This window comes from Ictalurus furcatus, chromosome 19, assembly GCF_023375685.1.
Source record: "Ictalurus furcatus strain D&B chromosome 19, Billie_1.0, whole genome shotgun sequence".
Classification (NCBI taxonomy): domain Eukaryota; kingdom Metazoa; phylum Chordata; class Actinopteri; order Siluriformes; family Ictaluridae; genus Ictalurus; species Ictalurus furcatus.
Window position 1 is genome coordinate 7,476,303 of NC_071273.1, and position 6,973 is coordinate 7,483,275.

At 37.5% G+C, this 6,973-nt stretch overlaps 1 protein-coding gene across 2 annotated transcripts in view; it reads right to left on the minus strand.

Moving 5' to 3' along the window:
* LOC128623421 (synapsin-3-like) overlaps nucleotides 1-6,973 on the minus strand; it is a 122,801-nt gene that overhangs the window by 31,608 nt on the left and 84,220 nt on the right. The gene's annotated exons all lie outside the window — the stretch shown is intronic.

The window sequence follows — 6,973 nt, forward strand, 5'->3', positions numbered from 1 at the left end:
ATATATCCCACTACCCCCTGACCTGAACTATTTCCACTGCAGTGAGTCACTTGCACTCATTCTTCCTCCCTTAGGTCCTTATTGCCCACCCTGTCCTTTCTTCCCCTTTGCCCTGTTCTTCTCCCACCCCCCCATTATTCTGTACTCCCACACTGAAGCCATTCCCACACTTTACTTGGAAGCAGATGAACCTACTTTAAGTATCTCTTAAGGTCAGACCACATGTCTAATTTTTACATAAAAATGAGGACAAAATTGAATGGTCCATTCACATTCCATCATTATTACTATGTATATAAGCACAGTAATAATAATAATAATAATAATAACAATAATTTTTTATAGTATTTATATAGCACTTTCAATATATAATTGCATCCCTAAAAGGTTTTACAAAAATAAAACACTAAATATCACAAGAGAAAAACTAAAATAAAAATAGTTTTTATTAATTATTAATTAATAAAAGTATTTATTAATACTTTTATAAAAAAGTGAGAAAGGCAGTCAATAAGGAAAACAATAAGGACAAAAAGTATGGGAAATGACACAATTTTATGTAAAAAAAAATAAAAAAAATAATAATGCTCTAAACAAACAAACAAACAAACAAAAACAACCCCCCAAAACAAATCACATAAAATATGTGAAAGTAAAAGAGATTGTATAACACAAGAGTAAGCAAGCCAAAGGCCTGAGTAAAAAGGAAGATCTTAAGCTTATTTATAAAAGAGGAAAGAGTTGTGACAGAGTTTAGGTCATCTATCAGTGTCTTCCACAAAGCAGAACCATAACGACTAAAAGCACTTTCACCTCTTTTAGTTTGAATTCTGGGAATGACTAGAAGACCGTCGGCTGATGAACTCTACATCACTAGTCTCGGGTACAGCTTTGTTTTATAAAGAAATTGGGTTGTGAGTTTTACTGAGCATCTTGGAGAATCTTCTTTTTATTTGCATGCGAATCCCAGCAGCCTCCATTATGTTTCTTTGTCTGAAAAGTGGTCCATTAAATAATATGTTACATACGAACATTTTTCGGTAGCATTAAAATTTTTTGTTGGAAATATAATGTTAGGAACTCAAAACAAGTTTTTGTACTGTACTATCCACAAAATGTATACAAAAAAAACTATATGGTGTCTAAGACTTTTCCATGGTACTACACGTACATCTACAAGGGCGGTTGTGGATCAGGTGGTAGAGCGGGTTGGCCACTAATCGGAGGGTTGGCGGTTCGATTCCCGGCCCACGTGACTCCACATGCCGAAGTGTCCTTGGGTAAGACGCTGAACCCCAAGTTGCTCCCGATGGCAAGTTAGCGCCTTGCATGGCAGCTCTGCAACCATTGGTGTGTGAGTGTGTGTGTGCGAATGGGTGAATGAGACACAGTGTAAAGCGCTATATGAGTGCGCCATTTACATTTCCGAATGTCCACAACTTCAGGGATAATATAGCATGTGATTTTTAAAAAAATAATCCTTTAAATGTTTGCATATTAAATATGACTTCGAGTGCTTGTTCTTTAAGTCAGTGTGGCAAAGAAAAAAGTGAAAAAGACTGACTTGATTTTTGAACCCTTGATTGTGGACCAGTGCACTCTTCCAAGTCTGTAGGCATATTCAAAATTTTATATCACTGCGGGTTACTCTTAGGCCAACTGGAGCTTTCTATCCTCCTATCAACATCATCAGAATTCTGCTTGGATGTTTCCGTGCTGTCACGCCTCAGAAACTCCTCATTGTCTTACCTGATAAAGCTATACATCAATTTAGAGCATTTCTGACCACAGACTAAATACGTATGGGAGAACGGTTAGTCAGAGCGGAAAGCACAAGCCGAGTGGTTTGGTTTTGATGTGACATCCCACTTAGCGTACTTCATCTTCTCTAATTTAGAGAGCTCCTTTTGTGGGTTCTGTTGCCCTGGGTTACATCTGAATTGCCTTTTTAGGAATGGCCCTGGTGTTTCTACGGCTCCGTAAAAAACCTAACTAAATGTTATCGGACAAAAGCAGCCTTGCAGATCAAAGAAGCCTTCCATGATCCAGCTCGAGTGCTGCTGGCAAAAGGAGAAAGCAGAGGTGGGCGAATAATGGCAGAAACAATTGTAAGTGAAATTTCAAGAGGTATAATATGGAGAACAGGGCTGATGCATCATTAACGCAGCTAGAGTAATCTTGGAATAAGTGACACATCCAAGATGGTCAGGCTAAAACCTCTCACTTACTTCTATGTTCATGCACTGTGATATGACAAGTGTTTAGAAAGCTAAATAAAACATGCAGAAATTAATGTAGCATCTGTTGATGATCCATGCTATGAAACTCACATACTGCTGAAATATTGTTGGCCATGTGCGATACGGCGGAAAGTTCAATGTTGCAATAATTACTTACGGTTAAATACCAACGTGATAGTCATTCTTTTTTAACTCTTGCAGTTACAGGTGACCCCTGTTTAACCTTTTGATCTATTTGTGGCACTACTTCCCCAAGTACTGGTCATTAAAAGGTCACATGTTGCATAATCGACAACTTAATATTAATAATCATAAAAGAAGGAAAGCTGATGATGATTTCAAGCATTGCGATAAAATATAAAGGTTTCAATATAAAGTAAATTTAAGTAGAAATAAAATATGATTGATAGATGGATGGGAAAATGGATGGATGGACGGATGGATGAATGGATGATGCATGGAAAAATGGATGGATGGATGGATGGGAAAATGGATGGATGGACGGATGGATGGGTGGGAAAATGGATGGATGGATAGATGGGAAAATGGATGGATGGGAAAATGGCTGGCTGGATGAGAAAATGGATGGATGGATGAATGGATGGATGGATGGATGGGAAAATGGATGGATGGATGGATTGAATGGGAAAATGGATGGATGGATAGATGGGAAAATGGATGGATGTATGAGAAAATGGATGAATGGGAAAATGGCTGGCTGGATGAATGGATGGATGGATGGATGGATGGGAAAATGGATGGATGGATGGATGGATGGAAAAATGGATTTATGGATGAATGGGAAAATGGATGGATGGATAGATGGGAAAATGGATGGATGGATGGATGGGAAAATGGATGGAAAAATGGATGGATAGATGGGAAAATGGATGGATGGATGGATAGATGGGAAAAAGGATGGATGGGAAAATGGATAGATGGATGGATAGATGGGAAAATGGATGGATGGATGGATAGATGGGAAAACGGATGGATGGATGGATGAATTTGAACAAGCGTCAAGGAAGCATATAATCTTACCACAATAATACATTGTAAAATGCCGTATGTGATAAGAAAGGTGATCATTAATGTGTTCATGGACTGGGCACATGTTTATCTGCCCTAAAGCTTTTCTTAAATTCCAACCTTACGTTCCAACCTTGATGTGATATAATGCAATAGACATTGTCTATGTTAAATGACTACAGTATGTGGTCTATATGGAAGTGACTGGACTGTATACTGGAAGTAAAATAATGTTAATTACTGTATTACATACGGTAATACATGTACTAATGTATCGACGTATTTGTGTGGTTTTTTTTTTTAATTAACCTAACAAGTTCAGACTGCATTTATGACAGTTCCCTGTTTTTAACTACAATCTTTTTTGGGCTCAAAAATGCATCAAAAACCATACAAATATAGTGACATACCCAAAATAATTTTTTGCACATATAGACGCCACTAAGGTTTATTCCCATTGTATGTAGAAACATTTCAGCCACCTTTACAATATTTCGCTCTAATAATATTGGTCTGATGCTGAATTATATTTTAATGTGCAAATATGCTGCAAATATACATGATATTTCTCGGCCATGCAATTGTGGAAGACGGTATAATGACTGAAATAACACCTAAAGGAAGTTAAACATTAATATGAATCCCAAGTCAGACAAAATATACAGTACATGCGAAGCTGGGCTCAAAATAAACACCGCATCACAGAGGAAACTGCCGCATGGTGTTGATAAGCATGATCGTCAAATGTCACGAACTGTTGAACTTGAGGCTTATGCAAAGGCACATGCATTGCACAACACACCATTGTACTATTGTGCTCCTCGTGTACTTGTCAATGAGTCGGTATGCTTTAGAAGAAAAAAAAAGTTTGTAAACTTCTCAGAATTGCTCATGTAATTCATGCTAGCTCACGCACATGGTATAACGGTCATTAATGTTCTTCAAAAAAAGGTATACGATATATACTTTATAATGGTACAGTAACATTAAAGGTTTAGAGAACCAAACTCCATGATTGCTTAATAATTGGGTTAGTTTTGGTAAAGCGGGCCTCGTGGTCACACAAAATGCATGTACGCAAGTATAATTCTCAGAAAATTCTCCTATATTACGCCAACTGCTTTGATTAAAACTATATGAATGGTCTATACTGTGCATGTCAGGGCAGCCTATAGCAAGAAGACAAGGTAATTGAACAAATTAGTATAAATAAAACCCAGGATTAAGGCACTTTAAACGTAGTTTCCCCAGAAGAGTGTACATAAGATTTTCAACTTCAACTTGTCTCACTTTTTATTCAAACATCCCTGGGCATTTAACATAACACTCATATTTTTGTATACCCGTATAGCACTAGTTCAATATTTCCACTAGACTTTAAGCAACACAGTTTAATCATTAGTAATGAAAACAATGATAAAGCATGTTCCCTTCCTCCAAACCATTTAAAGACCACAACAAATCTAAGAGTGAATTAATGTGAGGGCTGAGGAGTCAGAGGTCGAGTGCCTTGGTTCACTCTCACTGGTGTTACACAAGCCTGTGCCTTGAACTCAAAGGATCAAGCCTTCGGAGCGATATCTCTGCTCTACTCTTCAAAAACACTTACATAAAACACAAGGGGAGGGGGAAGGAAAGGATTAAGGCCTAATTTGATTAATTCAAGAATTCAGGTTCTCTGCAGAGGATTGGGGGGGGGTTGTTCGCTGCAGTTTTACCTTATCGGGAGACCACGCTTGTCTGCTTTCAAGGCAATGGTAAGAGCAGGGAAACAGTAATGCGGCGGATTATAAGAAGTGCAAAAACTTTTCTTCTTCGCCTTGCCTTAAGTGCAGTCTCAAATACAGAGCTCTGTATATCAAATTAAATATTGCGAGATATACAGTATCCACAGTTGATATAGCCTCAGAGAATTTTTTTTAATAGAAAATAAAAATTGCACACAGCATTTTCTCAGACATGTGTCAAACCACATATTAGCATAATTTTGCCAAAAATTGTATAACACCTCGAAAAACAACAACAACAAAAAAAAACATTCTTAAGTGCCAAACATTAGGGCAAATCAGAACAACCAGGATGGACACTGCATATGGTCATAGTAAACCCACAGACCATATGCTTTCAACTAATATTGGCACCCTTGGTAAATATGAGCAAAGAAGGCTGTGAAAAAATTGCCTTTTTTTTTTTTTTTTTTTTAACCTTTTGATCTTTTGTTACAAAAAAAATTCACAAAAATACTTTGCTCTCATGGATATCAAACAATTGCAAACAAAACACAGGTTTATCAAAAGAAATATCTATGTCAAATATAGTGTGCCACAATTATTGGCACCCTTTTAGTCAATACTTTGTGCTATCGCCCTTTGCCAAGATAACAGTTCTGAGTCTTCTCCTATAATGCCTGATGAGGTTGGAGAATACATGGCAAGGAATCTGAGACCGTTCCTCCATACAGAATCTCTCCAGATCCTTGACATTTCAAGGTCCATGCTGGTGCACAACAAATTGTGTTAATTTTGATGTATGTTTGGATCATTGTCCTTCTGGAAGATCCAACCACGGCTCATTTGAAGCTTTTTGGCAGAGGCAGGTTTTCATTTAATATCTGTTGATATTCGATAGAGGCCATGATGCTATGTATGCCACCTGGGATTAATAAATTGTTATCTTATCTTATCTATCTTATACTACTGTGTAAACCGCAGTGTAATAAATATGTCAAAATATTATGCCACCTCTAAAAAATGCATAATACAGGAGTAAATATAGTATGCTGTAAATCATCTTGGAAATGTCTGTCAAACAAATTTACTGTCTGACTCAAAAGTTTGTCTATCCCATGTGACAGAAATGATAAAGACAATAGTTTACACACTATACGGCTAAAAGTATGTGGACACCTGACCATCACACCCATATGTAGTTTTTCCTCAAACTGTAGCCACAAATTTGAAAGCACATAATTGTATAGAATGTCTTTGTGTGCTGTAGTGTTACAATTTCCCTTCACTGAAACTAAGAGACTCAAACGTGTTCCAGCATCACAACGTCCCTGTACAGAAAGCAAGCTCCGTGAAGACATGGTTTGTGAATGTTGGAGTGGAAGAACTCGAGTGTCCTGCACAGAACCCTGACCTCAACACCACTGAACACCTTTGGGATGAACTGGAACACCGACTGCACCCCAGACCTCCTCGGTACCTGATCTCACTAATACTCTTGTAGCTGAATGATCACAAATCCCCACAGTCATGCTCCAAAATCTAGTGGAAAGCCTTCACAGAAGAGCGGAGCGCATTATAACAGCAAACACAGAGGGGACTAAATCTGGAATGGGACGTTCAACAAGCACATATGGCTGTGATGCTCAGGTGTGTACAAACAATCTACCAACAACAATTTGAGTGAGTTTGGTTTCATAGATGTTCCTTTATATTATCACAAGTAAGTAAAATATTAATAGTGAGGGGGAAAAAATTCACAAAGAAAGTTTGAGCTAATCCTCAACCGCCTACAACCGCTTTTATATCTCAGCTGTAATAATTATCACCGTTCATATCTAATCTAAACGAGATGTCAAAAATCCACGGACTTCTTTTAGCTCCGTTTTCAGACTAATACCGCACGGGACACCCAATTTTATATTTTTAATTCTTCAGTATAGGATTTTTAAAATATATTTTCATAGATAAAGTTAC